This window comes from Lineus longissimus, chromosome 4 (genome assembly GCF_910592395.1).
Source record: "Lineus longissimus chromosome 4, tnLinLong1.2, whole genome shotgun sequence".
NCBI lineage: Eukaryota > Metazoa > Nemertea > Pilidiophora > Heteronemertea > Lineidae > Lineus > Lineus longissimus.
In genome coordinates this window covers 11,249,903-11,271,552 of record NC_088311.1, presented here as the reverse complement: position 1 = coordinate 11,271,552, position 21,650 = coordinate 11,249,903, and the positions used below count along the sequence as shown (strand labels likewise).

At 42.3% G+C, this 21,650-nt stretch overlaps 1 long non-coding RNA gene across 1 annotated transcript; it reads right to left on the bottom strand.

The window, feature by feature from the left end:
* Positions 1-1,557: 1,557 nt before the first annotated feature.
* LOC135485899 (uncharacterized) lies at positions 1,558-7,966 on the bottom strand. The gene is made up of 3 exons (XR_010446652.1): positions 7,635-7,966; positions 6,548-6,604; positions 1,558-1,578 (listed from the first exon to the last, which is right to left on the bottom strand). It is a non-coding gene; the product is annotated as an uncharacterized LOC135485899 (long non-coding RNA).
* Positions 7,967-21,650: the final 13,684 nt, after the last annotated feature.

The following is a 21,650-nucleotide window of genomic DNA, read 5'->3' as shown; positions in this document are numbered from 1 at the left end:
TCTGATCATCCTGAAGTGGCATGCGGGGACTGTCGTGAAAAGAGGGCCTATCCTCCATAAGCACCTACCCGTAGAATTGCCGGTAACGTCAGTTGTTTCATGCATTTTCTGTTCCTTGCGTTTAATTGGCGGTGTGGGACTTAATAATTCGGTTGGACCTAAATAAGATACAAACTGCATTAAATTGCACCATTCGAGTGACTCGTGAACATTGAACTGAACTATCAGTATTGAGGTGGTAAGGCCTTCGGTTATCACTATCAGGGCTAGCAGTAAAGATGTGGAAGCACCAAAAACCCACTTGGACAAAGCGCACATTTCCCGCGCGGCACTCCGCGACTGTATCGCGGGAACCCGAGTGAAGTCTTGAGAACCAAGTTCGATCATTTTTAAGATGATCCATCTTCGTTAGGAAACTTACCGAATGATTTATCAGATGCAGTGTTGGGTCCGCTTGTCGTTGAGACTGAAATGGAATTTAGCTCACGTAGCGGCTGCAGCAAATCGAGGGCCTCTAGTGGGTGTTTCAAAAAAATGGAAATCGAGATTAATTTGTTAATTTCCTGGATATGGCTAAATATTTTGGAAATTGGCAACCACCATTTATTACCCAATAATGTCCTCTTTCTTATGACACCAAGAAATCCAATTTACTGTCACAGATGACTGAACACGAAATAGTTCAATCAACCATGGCAGAACTGCTCTTGCACCAGACAGACGTTTTGGGAATAAACCTTGTCTGCCCAGTGCAGGGCTTTTGTTGGGCCTCCAAATTATGCAATCCTTTGCATGTGTTTCCATTGCACACTCCTTAAAAGTTGGAAAAATCTGGTGCAAAACCAGTTCTGACATGGTTGATTGAACTGCTTCGTACTCAGTCATCTGTCAGAGTAAATTGGATTTCATGGTATCATAAGAAAGAGGACATCTTTTGGTAATAAATGGTGGTTGCCAATTTCCAAAGTATTTAACCATGTCCAGGAAATTAACAAATTAATCTCGGTTTCCTTTTTTTGAAACACCCTGTATAAGAATCATGCATGAATGTTTGAAGACATCTCTAAATCTTGGTATATTATGGTAAAAAAGTTACCAGAAAAAAAGGTACAGTTCAAAAAGGTTTCCCGAAAAAAGGTACAGTACAAAAAGGTACTGGAAAAAAGGAACAGGAAAAAGGTACTAGGTAAAAAAGGTACAAGAAAAAGGTTCTACTAGGGAAAAAAGGTACAGGAAAAAAGGTGCAGGATTTTTTTTCCCTTAATTATAGGAATTTTGTTTTTCTGTGTTGTACAGCATTGCCAAATTATTTTGATCAGGAAGCAGGCCTGTCTTGTTGTGGCTTTTAGGCCCTCTCCAAGCGGGTGCGACAAAACATGTTTTTCAAGCGGATCTTGGGTCAAAACTGGTAATATATATTTCACCGGTGTCACCCGCGCGGCACTGCGCGACTATACAGCGGGAACCCGAGTGAAGTCTGGAGAACCAAGTTCGATCATTTTCAAGATGATCCATCTTCGTCAGGAAACCTACCGAATGATTTATCAGATACAATGTTGGGTCCGCTTGTCGTTGAGACTGAAATGGAATTTAGCTCACGTAACTGCTGGCCTCTATAAGAATTATGCATAAATGTTTGAAGACATCTCTTAATATCGGTATACGGTAAAAAAAGGTACCGGAAATAAGGTACAGGTAAAAAGGTACAGGAAAAAAGGTACAGGAATCATCTTCTCTTAATTATAGGAATTCAGTTTGTTTTCTGGGTTGTACAGCATTGCCAAATTATTTTTTGATCAGGAAGCAAGCTTGTCTTGTTGTGGCTTTTAGGCCCTCTCCAAGCGGGTGCGACAAAACATGTTTTTCAAGCGGATCTTGTGTCAAAACTGGCAATATATATGTATACAGTATATACTCTAGACTCGGCTCTAAGACACCATGCCAGCGAAAACTAGTGAACCTGCCCACATGATATTTATTCATTACTCTTTTGTGTCATAGGACCGATAGCAATGGTCGGGTTATTGTGCCATGGTCTGGGAAGCCGTGTCTATTTCATTGACTGGTACCAAGGTCTTGTTCCATGAAGAACGACTGATAGCTAGGGTGGGCCCGTAATAATGCATTGTATGACAGATAGGGGATGAATACCACATTGGCCCTTTTAATCATTGGTCATTGAAATTGATGAGTCCAAATAGGACGAGACAAGACAAGAGTTACGTGTAGACAGGCTTTTATGATGTTTCGTGTTGGTACTTTTCGCAATGTTGATCTGGCAGAGAACTGAGGCAGTATGGAAGCCCCTGAGCCATTGAAAACGAGAAAAAGAAGTTACAGTGTATCAGAAAAACTGCAGTATCTTAGAGATCTAGAAACGGCCCTAGCAAATGGGACAGTCACCAGCCTCCGTCAGTTTACTGACCACTACAGGATTCCTGTGGAAACGTTTCGTAGATGGAATAGGGCCGTGTTGGAACTTGCCATGCAGGAAAATAACGGTGCTGCACGTAAAGTGAAAGCTAAACTGGTTGGGCTGTGGCCAAATGTAGAAGATGACCTTCATCGATGGTTGCTGCAACAAAGAGAAAAACGTCTGCCTGTAGCCGTTCATGACGTCCAAGAAAAGGCGATGGAGTTGTTTCAAATTAGATGGGACGCACTTACGCAAGTTCGGCGCGAGGAAATTGAACAATCTATGCCAATTCTTCATCACTTTCGTGCATCAAGCGGTTGGGTTCACGACTTCATGAAAAGAAAGGACGTTTCATTTCGGAAGGTGAACAAGAACACGACAGGTCTTCCTGCGGATGCTGCTGCAAGAGTAAGGGTGTTCAGAGACAATGTTGCTGAAATCATTCAACAGTTCGAAATTGTCCTACAATTCGTGTTCAACATGGACCAAACCTTCGTACTTTTTGACTGTCGACCACTTTACACCTGCAACACTAAAGGAACCAAATCTGTTGATGTTAGAACATCCAAATCAAACACCAAATTAGGATGTACCGTGTCATTGTGTGTCACAGCAGCTGGGGATAAGTTACCTGCCTATATTACATTCCCACGTCGGGGCTTTGTGAGACAGTTGGAAGCACTCGAACAGCAGGATATTCCGGCTAATGTACGTTTCACTTCTTCTGGTACTGGATGGATGAAGCAGGAAACCATTCGCCACTGGATTGAACACGTGTTTCAACCCCATGTCGAGGCCGACCACTGCGAACAGTTTCTCCTGCTTGTAGACCGCTACAGAGTTCACAGGACCGAGGAATTTGGAGGTGACATCACCGAGATGGGAGGGATTCTTGACTTTATTCCAGCGGGATGTACTTCACTTGCACAGTCACTGGATGTCAGTGTAATGAAATCATTCAAAAATCACGCCAAGAAGGCTTGGAAAAATTGGAAAGTCGAGAATACAGATGAGGAGGGTCGGTGTCCGCCTGTCTCACCACTAGACGTTACAAACATTATCAGCAATGCCTGGGATGCTGTGACTCCTGAAGTTATCGAGAATGGATTCGAGGCGGCGGTATTCAGGAATGATGACGACATTGAGGATGGACCACAAAACTTCGTTAACCCGGATGACGAAAACGCGGGACTGAATTTTGTTGAAATTGTAGAAGACGAACTCTAGTTTCCAGTCAATGTCTGAATTCAGTGTAATTCTAAGTTAGAATACAGAGAGTGCATAAGTGAAAATGTGTATTTTTCTTTAATTCGCCCCAGGCTATTTATTGCCAATTGGCCAAGAAATCATTATAAGAATTTTATGTCAAGGAAGCGATTCAGAAGACTCTGGAGAGGAGCATCCCCGAAAAAGAAAATGGTGACATTCATTTTGTAACATTCTGTATTGGTTCATTAGTCTTGAACCAAATAATCCATTCAGACCCGGTCATTGTATCCTAATTCTATACCTTTAATAGGCCTAATTGAACCTTGAAGAATAATAGTGTGCGAGAAAACCTGATGTTACTATGTATGATAATTATAACCTTGATTCTGTTAACTTTACAGCAGTTGAGGTGAAATCGGTATTAAACAGGCTGGACAAGACTAAGGCCTGTGGGCCTGACAGGGTCTCTAATCGTGTTCTGAGGGAGTGTGCCTCTACACTGTGTTCTTCACTCGCATTTTTATTCAACGTTTCAATGCAGACAGGTGTTTTACCAAACGATTGGAAAATCGCTAACGTTGATTTCAAATTATAGACCCGTGTCTCTCCTATCTGTGGTTTCTAAAGTAATGGAACGTTGCATTTATAACAGTATCTATCCAGTCTTAAGTCCGTCAGTCTATAAAGGCCAGCATGGCTTCTGTAACAGGCGGTCAACGGCCACTCAGCTTGTTCAGTTCCAGCATAGACTGGGCCAGGTCTTAGATAGTGGGGGTCAAACTGATGTTATATATTTGGATTTTGCTAAAGCTTTCGATTCCGTTCCCCATTGCCTCTTATTACATAAGATTCGTTCCTTTGGAATCTGTGGACGTCTTCTGAGTTGGTTAACGTCGTATCTTACAAATAGGAAGCAGAGAGTTGTGATTAAAGGCTCGGAGTCATCATAGTCTGGTGTGCCGCAAGGGTCAATTTTAGGCCCTCTTTTATTCTTATTGTACGTAAATGATATTGCTGAGGTCGTTAGTGACGGTACTGCCATGGATCTTTTTGCTGATGATTCCAAAATGTGTAGGGAGATAGAGTCTGTAACCGACTGTCTGCTACTTCAGACCGACCTTGATAAATTGTACGCTTGGAGTAAACGGTGGGGCATGACATTTAGCCCAAGCAAATGCATGGTCATGAGTGTTACTAGGAAGTTAAATCCGACACACTTCTTTTACAATATCGATGGTTTTGCATTGTCTCGGGTTGATAAATTCAAGGATCTTGGTATTGTCTTTTCTTCGGACCTGTCATGGTCGTCTCATGTCAATGGTATTGCAAGCAGTGCAAGTAGAATGTGGGGTATGATCAGGCGTGTATGCGGGCGTACTGCAGACGTTAATTTGAATATCATGTTGTATAAATCACTTGTGCATAGTCGCCTTGAATATGGTACGGTGGTATTCGACACACATGTGCGACGTGATCTTGAAACTTTAGAGCGTGTCCAGCGGAGGGTGACTCGTCACATTTTAGGCCCTGATATGCCATATGTGGAGCGTCTGCGAGCGTTGTCTCTGCTGCCCCTGTCGTACCGTCGGGAAATCAAGGATCTAGTTTTTATGCACGATTCTTATTATAATGTCCTGGATTTTAATGCACGTTTTTATATAACCCCGGCTGGATGGGGCGACGGTTTACGACTGGCGCAGCCGAGATTCCACTCGGAGACGTTCGGTGCCTCATACTGGGTGAGGACACCGAGGCTGTGGAAGAGCCTCCCGGTCCAATTACATAATTTGAAAAAAATGCATTTTTAAATCGTCCCTTAATGTTTATTATTTTGACAGGTTGGATCGTTTGGATGTCGACGACATGTGCACTTTCGTCACTTTCTAAAGTTGTGCAAACTGTCGGCCCACTTAGTGCGCATGTCGCCGGCACCCCGACGACACAACCCATATTATCTGGTGCCATATAATAGGTCTCGACCTACATGGTTACCAGTGTAATGCATGTACGTTTTATTTTGTTCATAATTCAATGTCGTGTCATGTTATATCAAATATTGTACATGTATTTTACACGAATAAATAAATAAAAAAATAAAAATCCATTCAGGCCCGGTCATTGTATCCTAATTCTATACCTTTAATAGGCCTAATTGAACCTTGAAGAATAACAGTGTGCGTAACAGTTTATGACAACCATCGACATGGCCTGTGATTTCATAATGACCAACAGCGTGGCTTGCCCGGTGACTGGTCATTCAGAGAATCCCCGCACCAATCAAGGCCTATGATGAATCCTAACAAAGGAATAACTATAAATGAGTCTATGAATAAATATAATGTGGGCAGGTTCACTAGTTTTTGCTGGCATGGTGTCTTAGAGCCGAGTCTAGAGTATATGCGTACGCATATATTCACCGGTTTCTATGTCTCAGATAGACCCAAGCCTAAAGCAAAACAATAGCATCTTAAATCATTAAAAAAACTCCAATCAAAATCTTATTTGCTCATAAATAATGGCTATCCACATCACCTGATCGGACCTATTAGACTGGCTGCTACGATAGAACAAATTATGTACGAGTAATTATTCCCAATCATGTAAAAGCCCTAAAAGCCACAACAAGACAAGCTTGCTTCCTGATCAAAATTAGATAATGAATTTGAGAATGCTGTACAACGAAGAAAACAAACTAAATTCCTATTTAAATTTTTTACCGTACCATTTTTTCCTGTACCTTTTTTACCTACATTCCTTAATATCAAACGCCTTTTCGAACTTTGACTCCTTAACTCAACCTTTTGATTCAGGGAATTACCGTACATGTACGTCAAAGGGTAACGCCCAAAACGTTTTTCTTGTGCACAAAAATCACGGCCGATGAGGGATGTAACAAAAAAAGAAATCTTGTCTACCACTCACCTTCAGTCCGAGTTGAAGCTGGGACTTCCCCACACGTGAACTTCATTCCCCGTTGCGCTAAAACAAACACCAAATAAGTATTACTTGATTTAACCGACCCATATATATAATATTATATGCTTTGTAATATCATCATGAAGCTCATGACACTGCCTTTCGAGGAGATGCAAAAACAACAGTAAAGACGTGGAAGTACTTGGGCAAAGCGCACATTTCCCGCACTTGGTGGTGAAGATGATCGATGTCCCAACATAAGCTTCCGATGGATGGCCAAGTAGCCACTATTTTGTGAATCCTGATGGCAATTCTCTGAAATGCATAGGAGGTGAGTGGTTGTGTAACTCTATAAATAAAACGAGTTTGATAGGTTGATAAAGATTTCACCATGGATCCGAGTATCTGACACCTGATAATGAATTGATGATGTTCACCTCTAGGGTCAAGATGCCTAGATTAGTTACGGGGGGGGGGGGGGGGAATAGTTTATATGGTATGGCAGACGTCGGACAGATGAGACAGACATAGGAAGGCACGCACCCATGCACACACGCACGCTTTTTTTCGAGTTTCCGCAAATCTCACGAATTACAAATTACGAATTAAGAGTTACTTGTTATTTATCCGAGAAAGATACCACAAGATCATTGGTTTCTAAGCTGGTCAACGTCCGTTACCCTTAGATTGGTCACTCGGGATCCAAAGTTCTTTCAACAATCCACTGTTATTTCTTAGACGCAGTGTGTTTTGAATTCGTGGTGACGAACTGGCCGAGACGTTACGAAATTGTCAACATTATCCGTTTTTCAATAAGACCGGAACTGGACGAAAGCATTAGCTTCTGATACATAATACCAGATAAAGCTGACTGCAAAGTATAACGCGAGTTCCTTTGTTATCATAAGTTCAATTCGTAATTAATATCCGTGAGATTTGCGGAGTTTTCACGAATCCCCCGAAACGTCAACGCAAACGCCTGTCCCATTGTTCGATATCGTGATCAAGAGCTCGAACAATGGGATAGACGTTCACGTTGGCATATCGGAGGCTTTGCGAAAACTCCCTATTAAAAGAAATTGCATGTAATAACCTGAAACCTTTATCCAAAATTTGCCTTCCGCACTAATTTTCTCTGAAACAACCTTCAGAGTACCATTCGTCGAATCCATTACTTCTACCGAAATTGGACAATTTATGTTGTCGCCCGCACAATTGTGTTTATTTCGTTTCAACGTGCCATCCGTGACGTAAAGCGTTTCGTCCTTTCCATTCGGAAGATCGATGTGGGAAAACGACACATTCGGAAAGCCATCTGACGTATTGTATTCTACTGTACACTCGCAATGCTTGGATATGTTATTTTTTAGTGGGTACTCCTTGTTGTGGATGAAGATATCCTTGCAATCCGTGGGCGTCCCTGACCTTGGGGTTTGGCCGCAAATGTCCACAAACGAAATTCTATCTTTCGCTGAAAAACATGTGCGAAGGTTATCATGATCATATAAAAAGACGGTTTGGTCTATTCACAAGCGTTCACATTATTCGAAATAGTGAGACATTAACCATGCCGACCAACGGCGTTGTATGAACCGTACTAAACTCTCCGTTGCCTCCGCCCATACATGGACGCGCGTTGTCTGTAAAACTTAATGTCAGTACACTGATCGAGGGGTCAAGATGGTATGAACTTACTACAGGTGCACTTGAAATTGTGACTTTTCTCGTCATCGCATTTATACTTCCTGTTGCACTGTTCCCAATCAGAAGCATTTGTGGCGTGTAGAACATGGATAGTCGTCGGCCGTTTACAAGAAAACTTCTTATTTTCGTTGTGGCATTCGACTGCAAATTTACAAAAACCGACAGGGTAACAAATTATCTTCTCCATTGTTTTTTTCGGGTGGCGAATAAACATTTCTGAAATGCTTGCTCAGTATTATATGTCGATTTTGAAATCATCCTGCAGATATTCATGAAATGGTTTTCAATTAGCAACGTCCACCCACCTCGGACTGCATGCTGGGAATTGGGGAATTTGCAAACAAAGTAGTCGATGATGTTGTCTTTAGGCGATTAAATTATTCAAGCAGGGACTAAACCATGTCAACATATATCGGTCATGTGTGCGCAAGGAGGCTGCAGCCTCCCTAGACAAACATTATCAAAACAAAATGAATAGAAAACAACGTCTTACCAATTGCGTCCGACACCGATACCGTGACCGTAAAAATCCAGATGAAGAAGATTAGTCCAAAAGGTCGCAAAGAAAGCCCGACAGCCATGTTCGTGTCATGTTATTCCTTCGTAGTATAAGTCCTACTAATCAAGAGTTCCAATATCATGAAGGTCCAGGCCTGTCCCGCACTTCCTCATTCCTATTCAGTTTAACACATTCATTAGTGAAAACAACTACTAATGGCACAAAAAGTCGGGATGATATCCGACCAAGCAGAAAATACATGCGATCTCATGTCGTGTTGTCCCAACCTAAACGGATGTCCGGCGGTGGTGCAATTACCAATTACCAAGTACCAATTACCAAAGGCTTTATTAAACCAATTGACACAAGTCACATGATAGTAATAATAGATATTGGATCAGGATAGTACAAGGGTGAAAGAACAATTTAGTTGATGTGTACTACTCATCACTTCCGGTATGCGCTGATAAAGAAGCCACCAATGAAAAAGTGCAATATGTGAAAGAACTGTGGGAAATGTTCGTGTTATTGTTTGGATAGATTCAATTGGGGTCACGGCCGGTTTAAAGACCAGCTGCCCGAGAGACCGTCTTCTTTCCTGAAAAATAGAAGCGAGATGCATTATATATCAAGTGAGTACTGATAGAATTGCAACATAGATTAGGGACAAAATTATTGAGCAGCTAAGCAACTCTAAGAGAAAGTGAAAATGAGAATGACACCAACCCAGTAACGATGCTAGGTCACCAGCGGTTGGCCAAGTACGAAGTAATGATTAATGAATCTCACGATGGAAGGCGAATCTTTTAATGTATGGAGGAAAAATTAGCTGGGCCCTACCCTGCTTCCAAGCGGAAGACAAGTTCACCAGTTTGAAACTATGTTATGGCTTGAGACAATATTGTCTTCTCCATCGATGACGCAGACGGCATCGGTGTAACACCAAAATATTAGAAACGCGTTTAAATTATTTGTGAGACGGTAGAAATCGAAGTCAGTTTGGATGATCTTTCTGAGATATGATTTGAATAGTAATAGGGAGTCAGTGGGGCCAGAGCCAAAGCTCTTATTCGAAAGGGCTTTGTAGGTTGCTGATTTTGGACAAAACAAAGATGAGATTTAGCTGCTTCTTGACAGTTGTGTTTGGTGACAATAGAAATACGTAATCTTCTGGACAAAATACATACTGAATGTCATAGTTCAACGCCCGATAGTTTCTGAAAATATATCGGCACATTCCAAAAGCAGGATGGTCCGCCTCCCCGAAAAACATGTGTTTGCAGAAAGCTAGTCGGAAACGACGCAATTTTGGACGCTACACCAACCAGGCCGAGGCCACCATCATCCGTGTGTAGAGATAGAAGGCTTTGCTTGACCCAGTGACGCTCACCATACCAGAATGAGTTGGTAAAAACAGTCTGAATGTCAGAGACGAGTTTCTTGGGAAGTGATAAATTATTAAAATTTATGCCACAGCCTTGAAGCTGCCAGGCAATTGATGACTAGGACTCTGCCCTTCAGAGAAAGGAACGGGAAGATGGGCTTCCATCGACTAATATTATGCGCTTGACAGATTGTAAGGTATTCTCCCAGTTCTGATCTTCAAAGGTCGCATTATTCCCAAGACTGATACCAAGAAATTTTAACCCATCACTAGTCCACGAGAGGTTGAGTGGCGTGTCCAATCTATCCTTCCAGATTCCACACCACAGACCCTTTGTTTTTACCATATTAATTTTTGCGGATGAAGCAAGCTCATAGAGATCAAGGCAACGTGACAGCGCGGTGAACACATAGTTTCTTGCTATGAAAGCATTAATATCATCAGCGTAGCCAGACAGCTTTTGAAGCTTTTCCCGTCAATGGAAAAGCCAGAGATATTTGGATTAACCCTTATGTAATGAAGAAGCGGCTCTATACATATAGCGTAGAGTGAACCTGAAAGAGGGCAACCCTGACGAATACCCCTTCCGAATTTTTAAGGACAGGTGAGGTCCCCATTCAGTTTGAGAAGACTCTCAGGATGGCTGTAGATAAGTTCGACGAAAGATATAAACTTCTTGCTGTACCATAGCGCTGATAGACACCTGAGAAGCTAATCGTGAGCGACACGGTCGAAAGCTTTCTCCTGATTAAGGGCGATTATAGCAAGAGGAATGTCCCTACCATTAGCGAGGTTAATAGAGTCCCGTATTAAAGAGAGGTTATGATTTATGCTTCGATTTGGAACCGTGTACGTCTGGTCCGGATGGATTACGTCAGCTAATGATTGCCTTAATCTGTTTGAAAGCACTTTAGTGAAGAGTTTGTAATCTTTACACAGCAGAGAGACTGGGCGCCAGTTTTTGATAAGACCAAGGTTGCCAGATTTGGGCAATAGGGTAATGACAGATCTCGTACAAGACTTCGGGAGTTCATTATTTTTAACCGAGTAGCAAAAGACCTCGTACATGTCTCTGCCCAGCGTGTCCCAGAACACTCTGTAGAACTCAAATGGAAGGCCATCTATTCCAGGCGTTTTGTTCCGAGGACTATCTTTAACTGCCCGAGTGAATTCGTTAAGGTCAAAATCTGCATCAAGGGTATCCTTGGATAGTTCGGAGAGACGAGGCAAATCTTTCAGAAGCTCATCGTGTCCCTTAGGAGATTTTGTATAAAGCTGTTGATGGAATGCTTTGGCAGTTTTCTTGATTTCCAAAGGATCAGTTGTTATTTCACCATTTTCATTTTCTAGGAAAGGATATGGCTCTCTTGTTGCCATTTCTGCGCTCCAAGTTGAAGAAGAACTCTGTGGGTAAATTGAGATGATGCTGGAAGTAAAACATGGTTCTAATACATGCACCCCGGACTTTTCTATCAAACGGCTGCGATACGAACAGTAGTCCTTGGTAATTACTCGGATGTAGTTTGTGCCTATTTCCCACCACATGGCAAGAGATTGAAAATCGCCCTGACTGTTCTTCCAGTCGGATCAAAATGATTTAATTTCATCTATGTATTGCCGTCTTGTAAGAATGGATTGATTTAGACACCAATGATGTAAGGATTTCGATTCACGACCAAGCTGCAAAGACAATTTGATTGGGTTGTGATCAGACCTGAAGGATGGAAGTATGGACGAATACCGGGCGAAAGGAATGAAATGATCATTTATGTAGAATCTGTCAAGCCTTGCCGCCGAAGAATCAAGCGCATCACTCCTCTTCCAAGTGTACTGCACTAAATTGGGGTGATGTTCGCGCCAGGCGTCGATGAGGTCATGTTTGTCAAGAAGGGTCCGAAGAGCCACACTGGAGGGCAGGTGGGTTTCCTTTTGACTGTTTCTATCCAGCATGGGGTTTACGGTTGAATTAAAATCTCCACCGAGCAGAATTAAATCAGTTTTGTGTAAAGTCGACAGAAAGGCGTCCAGCTTTCTTATAAAAGAAATGCGGTCTTCCCCCTTCGTCGGGGCATGAAAGTTGACTAAGTGTACATTGACTTCCTCTAATTGGAACGCAAAATAGGAGCATCTCCCATTTAACAAAACATTGGATGTGATATTCTTTGGATTTATCCTTGGCAAGAAAAGAAGTGCCTGTCCGCCAGAGGCAGCAGTGCCATGGGAGAAAAAGCAACGGCCTCCCCAGAGAAGTCTCCATCCGTATTCATCCAGGGGAGTGGCGTGTGTTTCCGATAGTAGCAGTATATTGGACTCTGTGCTCTTCATACTGAATCACTTCATCTCATTTTCCTTGATCGCCGCAGCCATTTACATTGTAAGACAGAAACAAGAATATCATTAAGTAAAGCGAAAAGCGAATGAGACTTGTAAACATCAAGGGGGGGGGGAGAGGAAAAACGTTATTCGGCCGGTGGAGAGTGGAGATGACTAATGACACGTTTGACTCTTATTTGATCATTTTGAGACAGTTTGACTGCCTTTCGATACCTGTTCAGGGACTTAACAAGCTTCGGAACGTCAGACGTGAGTTCCGACATTCCGAACATTTCTTAACTTTTTGAGGATGGTGACACATTGCGCATTGGTGAAATATTCTTGCCTCCCCGAATCATCATCGAATTCAGTCGAGGCTACTGAGACTCGATCAAAGTCATATAACATGTCGACGTCTTCGTCACCGAACACAGACTCCGGTTCCTGGGAGGACATGGTGCCGTCTTGGTTCGGTTGACCGTTTCCTACAAGTTCCTATCCTCGCCAGAAAGAAGCTAGGTATTTAAAACACATCCATCTGGTTTAGTCAAGCTCTTCGCGGCCTAGAGCGGCAGTGTGTTTGGAACATCCTGATCAGGATGATCGTTGCCAACAAGTTGGTTGGTGTTGTCCACATCCGATGGTGGCTGAGATGGCAGAGTATTTCCAGCATCCTTGTCAGGATGATAGTTGCAAACAAGTGGGTTAGTGTTTTCCGCATCGGAGGGTGGCTGATACGGCAAAGTATTTGGAGCATCCTCAGCAGTGTTTACAGACAGGTTAGGGGCCGGTCAGCCGTCAAAAGTGAATGGCAATCCCGTGTCTTCAGGAGTGTCAACTGAGGGTGTGTCAAGTCGCTGATAGTAATGTGTGCATTGCCAGCAAGTGGGTTGGAACTGTCTGTTTGAGAGGTTTCTATTTGATCTACCAGAGAGTCCGTATTTACGCCTAGTAGCGATTGAGTGTCATCCTGAGAGGAGTCTAAATTTGGGCGATCAGTGCTGGCCTTTGGGTCCACAAAAACACTCCTGATTCGTTTCGAAACAGAGCCTCTAGCAGACTCTTGCGCTGCAGGTCTTGCAACAGTAGGATTGGTAGGGTTGTTAGTCTTTGGAGCATTAGTCGGAGCCAAAGTAGCGGCAGATTCCTTGTCTACGACAGGAGGAGCTACAATAGTTGGATACGCTTTTGAACGACGCCGACACGTAAGATGGCCGATTTTCTCACACAAATACGCACCGCAGATTGTTATCGGATTACAAGTAGACCTTGAACATGTCGGGACCACACGGAATCATCAGAGTGTACGGCAGCTCTACCCCGGGATCCAGACTCATCCTTGTTTGTCTACGAAAAGACTTAATGTGACTTTGGCCCTTTTGCCTAGTACCAAGGGGGATGTGACGAATGTTATCGGTTACTGCTCCAAATTGACGAAGCTGCATTATTATGGCATCGTTGGGTAGAAAGGGTGGTACCCCCGAAATGATGAGATTGGTGGTCGGCTAACCAACCGGGTTATAACGTCCTAGAAGTGTCCACTCACAGTCAATCCATGCGCAGCAACAAGGTTTGCAAAGTTTTGAGACTTGAGGAAAACCTTCGCTTTACGCTCACACTTTGAAGCGGCGTCAATATTCTCCGCTCCGACAATTTTGGCTATTTTGACTTGATGATCATCCAAGGTAGCGTCATCAATAAACCTGCATTGTATTCCATGTTCTCGACTCATACCCCAGAAAGAGTCCTCTTTGACCAATTGTGATCCGTCACAGCAAAACCAGGCGCATGTCGCACAGAAGATGAGCCTAAATGACAGCAGGAGATAATGGAAGAAAGTGATGTGCTCATATTTCACAAAAGGTAGACAATTATAGAGAAATGAACAAACAGTCCGTCTCCACCTGCCAAGCTCAGAGCGACATGCGCCTGGTTTTGCTGTGACGGGTCACAATTGAGTAATCGGATCATTCAATACCTCCGCGAATGACTTGCTGCTATTGATCGGTGATCTAGGCCCGCCTGCACTTCCAGTGCTCGGCGTATGTGTAGGCCTATTGCATGGTGCCGTGTATGCCTTACTTGGCACAGGAACCTGAGAATCTTGCATGATTTTGAAAAACAAAGTTCCCCAAAAAACCCAAAACGGGCACAAAAGTGACCAGCCAGATGCTTAATTGGGTGTTACCCTTTATAGAACCCAGGGGCAAAAGCATGAGCTCAGGTAACTTAGAATACGCAGTACATAACTGCGTGATCGGTCGGTAATTAGTAGGATCATTGGGATCTGATGATGTTTTTTTTAAAACCGGTATAATGGTGCCAACTGCCATGTCGTCACCGACCACATGCCAACTCATCATGACAGTGAAGATATTACTCAAAACTGGGCATAATTCATCACACAGTCCATACCTAAGATGCTCAGCCATAATGTTATCTATGCCGAGCGCCTTGCTACACTTCAATTTTAGAATTGCACCCCGAATATCAGCGGGGGAAACTTCGCATTTGGTAAAGTTGTTGCAATTTTCCCTAAACTCTTTTTTCACAAGGTTGCCTATTTCACGCTGATCATCATCAATGTTATTGTCCTCCTGCATAGTGGCACAATAACAGTTCTTAAAACTATTCGCTGACAGTTCAGACTCGGAATCAGAGCACCTTTTCTTAAGGGCCTTCAAAAAGGCGGAGCTAGCGTTCAGACGGAAAGGTTTATTCGGATTATGGACAGGCTGAGAAACAGTCGAACGCACCCGCTCCCGGGTTTCCTGACGGAATCGCTTTTTGTGAATTTCCAGCAGTCTAAAACTGCCCCTGACCGGGGTCTACCATTCTCGATTCACAGCTTCCACCTTCTTTACATCGCGTAGGCGACTCAATTCATTACACCAATACGTCGTCGGCTCAAATACTTTCTTAATAAAACACCTTTTAGGAGCAACAGAGTGCAGAACTGTATTAAGGTATGAAAAGCGATCATTAACATACGCTTGGGCCTCAGAGCGGTTTTCGAAATTTTCAGCCTTCCTCAGCGTGAAAGTGATAAGATTAGAACCAACGTCCGCACAATATGCTGCACGGCCAACACAATTAACCAATTCATACGAAGGAGACACGCGGGCTTGTCTCACATCAGGGCTAGTACAAGGTGAATGCGACGACATACTAATCTTAAGGGTTGTTCTAATAGGGAGACGGTCACTCATATAAGTGTCATCGAGGCTAATGATCCTACAGTCTGATATGTTACCAGCAGCCGTGCCGGACACCATAACATGATCAATCCAAGTGAAACAGTTACGCTTAATACACAAAAACGTGTAGTCAACTGGCTGCTGGAACAAAAAGTCAGCCACACTTAGATTATTTGAGGCTAAAAAGTCATACAGAGCCTTAGAGAGAGGCGAGTAGCCTTAATATCTCTATACCAGAATCTCCCAATATTCTCCTCCCTCGGTAGTTGTGCATTAAAATCGCCGCAGAGCAAAACCGGGGCACCATGCTGATCTATATAGCCTAACTTTGCAAATGATCTAGACATTCTATAAATTCCTCCAAGCAGTTACTCTCAGCACTACTCGAATAGTATGGCATGTAAACTTTCAAGTTAACCTGGTGCACAACACTACTATTGTCCGTCACAGTTACACCAATAAGCCTATCACAATCCATTTCAACAAGTTGAAAATTCAGTTCCGCATGACCTTTACAAATAATAATAACTCCCCCAAAGGGTCGGCCCGAATATTCTGGATCTAAGTCAGACATTGCAGACTTTGTGAGAAATTGATATAATGTCCCTATGTCGAAGTTTGGGTTTGCACCAGCAATAGTATCATAGGAAGGCTTTGCAGTTCATATGGTCTTAGCCACGTTTCCGTGAGACATAAAACGTCACAGTCGCCTAACCTACGTGCGACATGAAAGGCATTCGATTTCAAGCCATGACAGTTATACGCATCACTTAGACCTTAGTTCAGAGGTAAGTTTACAGTCAAGTAGAAAATGGCATTCATCTTCAACAGATCAACCATCATCACAAAAACTGCAAGTTCTGCGTTCCATTGGTATGGGGGTCTTTTGTGCCTACCGGTTTCAATGTTCAATCTGTAGTTGGAGTTCCACGACAGCTTTTAAAGCCGTGTTTATTAGATACGGTGTCTGTCCGTGTATAAATAGACCGGGACATATTTTGTTCCGCGTTTCAATTACAGGATTACAGGGTTAGTTGATACGACGACAGATGGCAGCACGTAAGTCGCTCTCCAATGTTTGATTTTCACGGAGGTAATAAGTGTTCATTTGAGTTATCATCCACACCGCCGGTGTAGAAGTTTAAAATGTCCTAGGATAGAATGCCCGGGAAACAAAGGATTCTATTATGCGCTTCAATCTCTGAGCTATTGACGGTCAGGGTCTCTATAGAACCATACTGCAGAATACAATAGGGCCGGACACTTTTTCCAGGGGGGGGGGGGGCATTTGTTACTGTTACACCGGTGCCACTCAAACAGGACACAATACTGAAAGGTTCGGCAACCTGCTTTTTCAGCCGATTAATTTCGATATCCTGGTCCTTAACTCGCTTGAGAAGGATCGCGTCGTCGTAATCACAAATAGTGTCCTTGAGCGTAGTCTTCCGAGTGGCCTGACCGTCCGTTTGTACGTTTTGATCTTCATTGAGCTTAGAGATCTTTTCAATCACTTCATACTGTGTCTTATTAACGACACTATAACCGATATGGAAGATATCCTCCACCAGCTTGTGTTTTACGTTTCGCCTAATGAGCCGCTTCACAACTTTTAATTTTAAAAACGTAACTTTTTGAAAGCACGAATAATCCCGTTTTCACAAAAATTGTGATAATTCATGTTTTGTCATGGCGCAGGGGAAACAGATAGATGAAAAGTACTTTAGAATTTGTGGAGTTAAAGCTGGGTTTGTTCTTGGCTATCCCAGTAGAACGAATATCTGCCTACAACCCTGTGCCCATTAACGGATTCTAAATATACACTAACAATTGCATTAGTTGGACCGTTGCGAAAATAGTCGTCGAGGTTGGACAACGTGCGATCAGGGTTGACCTTTGCCCTCTTTAAGTTTTCATATCAGCGCTGTGATTGGAGCACGCGCTGAGAGCGTGCCGAGAAAACAAGGAAATCGATGGAATCCGTCACGGGTTTGTGGATCTCGATAGTAGTGACGCAAACGCATGAGAGTCAGGATGAAATACAATCTGTGTTGTCTCAATTACATTGGCTTCCTGTGCGTGAATGTATAGAGTTCAAAGTTCTTCTTATAACGTACAAAGCAGTGCATGGACTTGCTTCGCATTATATCTCGGACCTAGTTGAAGCATACACCCCATTCGTTCAGAATCATTTGGAGGACGTGTTTTCAGAAACGTCGCAACTATGGAACACCCTGCCACAAGATCTTCGAACTGTTGAATGGCTAGAGCACAAAATCCTAAAGCAATTATAACTTTTTCAAAACGTAGTGAATACTGCTTTGTTAGGATGAGGGCGAATAACGAGGGTAAACGAGTGTGTAACATAAGAACATCAAATCGGGTTTATTCAACCATTTGTACAGAGACGAACCTGTCTGGTTCTACAAGCTTATGATAGATGGCGACACTGGCGCTATTACTACAAATACATATTTCAAGGGCCCGAGTCTGCTGGGTTTTAAAAGAGAATTCAAGTCATTATTATGTACATGTATATGACGCTAAATATTTTTGGTTTGCTGAAGCTGTTCAGTGTGACCCGCGCCATGTGAGGTCCACGGGATCCCTTTGATGTTCGCCGGACTGCAAATATTTCTTCTATCTGAGTGCTCAAGTGCAGTCTTCAATTTGACTTGGAAGTCAATTTCTAGACGATATAACTAAGAATTAACGAACTTTTTTGGATTTTGGACCTTCGGATTTTTTGCAAACTTATTTCGAATACATCCTGAAAAAACTCTTTACAATGACACTTTGAAAGCATTTCAGCGGCGCTCAAAGTGTTAAGAACATTTTGAATTTAAAAATTCTGATAATACGGAAGGGATCAAGCGGCTTTAGGAAAACCTAGTGAAACTTGCTTTCAAGATTATCTTTGTGCCAAAAGCTGAGCTAAGACATAGATCCTACAATAGCTAGACGCAATGTTCCAGGAACCACCGATAGGCGGCAGCACACGACGAAAGCTTTTGACGGAACACTTCTGTAATACTTTAATACAGATTTGCCTGGTCATGATTTGGGACCTACAGTTATCAATGATACGGTCACCCTCTTTAGGTTTTACCTCATGGAATGCCTTGGAAATATTTACAAATGGTAGGAAATGATTAAAAGTACTACGAAAGATCATTTTCTTTCGAGAAAAAAGGATTTACTCGAATTGTCTGAAGAGTCATGACGTCACGAAAAAAGTGAAGTTATATATAGCACGAGCACGATTTCATGACGTTGTTTTGTTTGTAGTCACGAAAAAATGCACATGTATGACATGCTGGATCTGCCAGGCCTAACTTTCGCTTCAGGCCTATTTGCAAGTCAAAACTACTCATGAAGTGTATATATATGAAATGGCAATAATCAGGAATAGGCAAGCGGAGTGTCCAGTAATTAAAAAAACCTAGATTTATTCAAATGAAATGGCCAGGGCCATTGTGCTCACCTCATGTGGAGGAAAGATGGATAAAGAGCATGGTATTGTGTCATGTAGTGTTAGGTTTGATGTAGGTCCAAGCAATTACAATTTCCCCAAAATGGCCAATTTACAGTACATTCGACCTCTGTGACCTTGAAAAGTAGGTCAAATCAAAGAAGACCCAGGTGACACATTGAATGGTTGTTAGAATTAGATGTACCTATGATATAAAATTGGTGCCAATCAGGCAAGTAATACTAGGAATAATGGCATTTTGAAGAATTTACGATTTGGCCCCCTCCCTGGAGGCCAAGCGGCAAATCAGATCGCACCAAACTTCGGTACCTGAGACCACCTGACCAAGGGGTACATGTGTACTTAATTTGTGATCAATAGTCATTGCAGTTAAGAAACGTGCCATAGTTACGGCCTGACGGCCAATTTACGCCATTTGACCTCTGTGACCTTGACAAGAAGGTCAAATTAAAAACCTGTGTGACATATATTGTATGGCGGTTAGATGTACCCATGATATCAAATTGGTGGCAATCGGGCAAGAAGTTAAGGAATAATCAAATTTTTAAGGTTTTTGGATTTTGCCCCCTGGTGGTCAAGTGGTGAATCATATTGGACCAAACTTCGGTCCCTGAGATTACCTGACTAAGGGGTAAATGTGTACCAAATTTGGGATCAATAGTCATTGCAGTTTAGAAACGTGCCATCGTTACATCCTAACGGCCAATTTACACTATTTGACCTCTGTGACCTTGAAAAGGAGGGCAAATCAAAAACCCGGAGGATATATGATGCACCTTTGCTAGAAGTACCTACCATATTTTTTTCAAAATTTCCCAACTACTATTAAGGGAGATATTGCATATTTTCACTTTTAACGTTTGGCCCCCTGGTGGCCAAACCATGAAACGAATCGGACCGAAACTTGGTCTCCAAGGTGTCATTACATAAGGGTACATGTGTACCCAGTTTCAACTCAATAGCTCTAACAGTTACGAAACGTGCCCTGCTAACGGACGACGGACGACGACGACGACGACGACGACGACGACGACGACGACGACGACGACGACGACGACGACGGACGACGGACGCCACGGTATGGGATAAGCTCACCTCTGCTAAGAGGTGAGCTAAAAACCTGTTTTTTTTACCTAATAAACTAAGTTTATTTGGAAAAAATATAGGTTTATTTAAAACAACCTTGTTTTATATTAGCTAAAAACCGAGTTTCTTTAATAAAACCAAGTTTTTTATCTAATAAACCTTTCTATCCACAAATGTCAAGTTTAACAAATAAACTTGGTTTTATTCCCTAAAATCTAAGTTTTTCATCCAGTGGTAATAAATTTAGTTTTATAGCAAAGAATCTTGGTTTATTAACAATAACTGGACAAATGGCTAATAAACCTACCTTTTTACGTAAAAAACTTGGTTTTATACAAAACAACTTAGTTTTTTGCAATAAAACCTGGTTTTATTGTAAAAATGTAGGTTGTTTTGAATAACTGGACAAACGGTGTGCAAAAACCTACTTTCTATCGAGAAACTTGTATTTTCTACCTCGCCCCATGTACATAAATCCGCGATGTTATCGGGACGAGGATATGCAACCTCGGCACCACGTGGTACTAATGCTGCACTGCACTGCACTCTGTAAACTAGTTAGTGAGACCCTAACCTCATCCTAGATAACTCAATGTAGGTAGGATCGAGGTTTAAAAATGTAAGTTTTCTAATAAACCAGGTTTATTTAAAAAAACTAGGTTTATTAGTAATAAACTTAGTTTTTTTTAAATAAACTAGGTTGTTTTGGTAATAAACCTTGTTTTATTGAATAAATGGACATTTCTGTACAGAAACTTATATTTTATACGATTATGTGGTAAAAAACCAAGTTTTTTAGGTAATAAACCAGGTTTTTTAGCAGAAAATGTTAGTTTCTGTTAAAAAACCTACTTTATTAGGAAAGAAAGTAAAAAAACTTTTATTAAAGAAACTCGGTTTATTAGCTAATAAACAAGGTTATTTTTAAAAAAACCTATATTTTTTCCAAATATACTTAGTTTATTAGGTAAAAAACCAGGTTTTCTTGAATAAATCTAGGTTTTTTTAATTACTGGACACTCCGCTTGCCATATACGCCCCCGTCTTTATGGCGTCTTCTCTTCGTGATTTCAGGCCTATAATTGTCTTTTATAGCCGCCTCCTCCCGCCTGCGGATGCGTCGTGTACCCTACTGTCACTGTGCAGTGCATTGTGTACTGTCACTGCATTGTGTACTGTCACTGCAGAGCATGCAGTGCATGCAGCTTTTTGCAGCGAGTCGGAGAGTGTGTAGCTAGGCCGTACCATAGCTACATCACATGCATGATCAGGCTATGCAAGTTAGCAGGTAGAGTCTGTCATCTGGACACGACCATTGCCTCGTGGTACACATATCACATCTTTCTTCTGGCCAAGCATGGTCAGTGTCCCACTGTTTTATTAAGGCCTAGGGCAACACCGTAGGCCTACGCAGGCTTGAAATTCCACTTCCACTC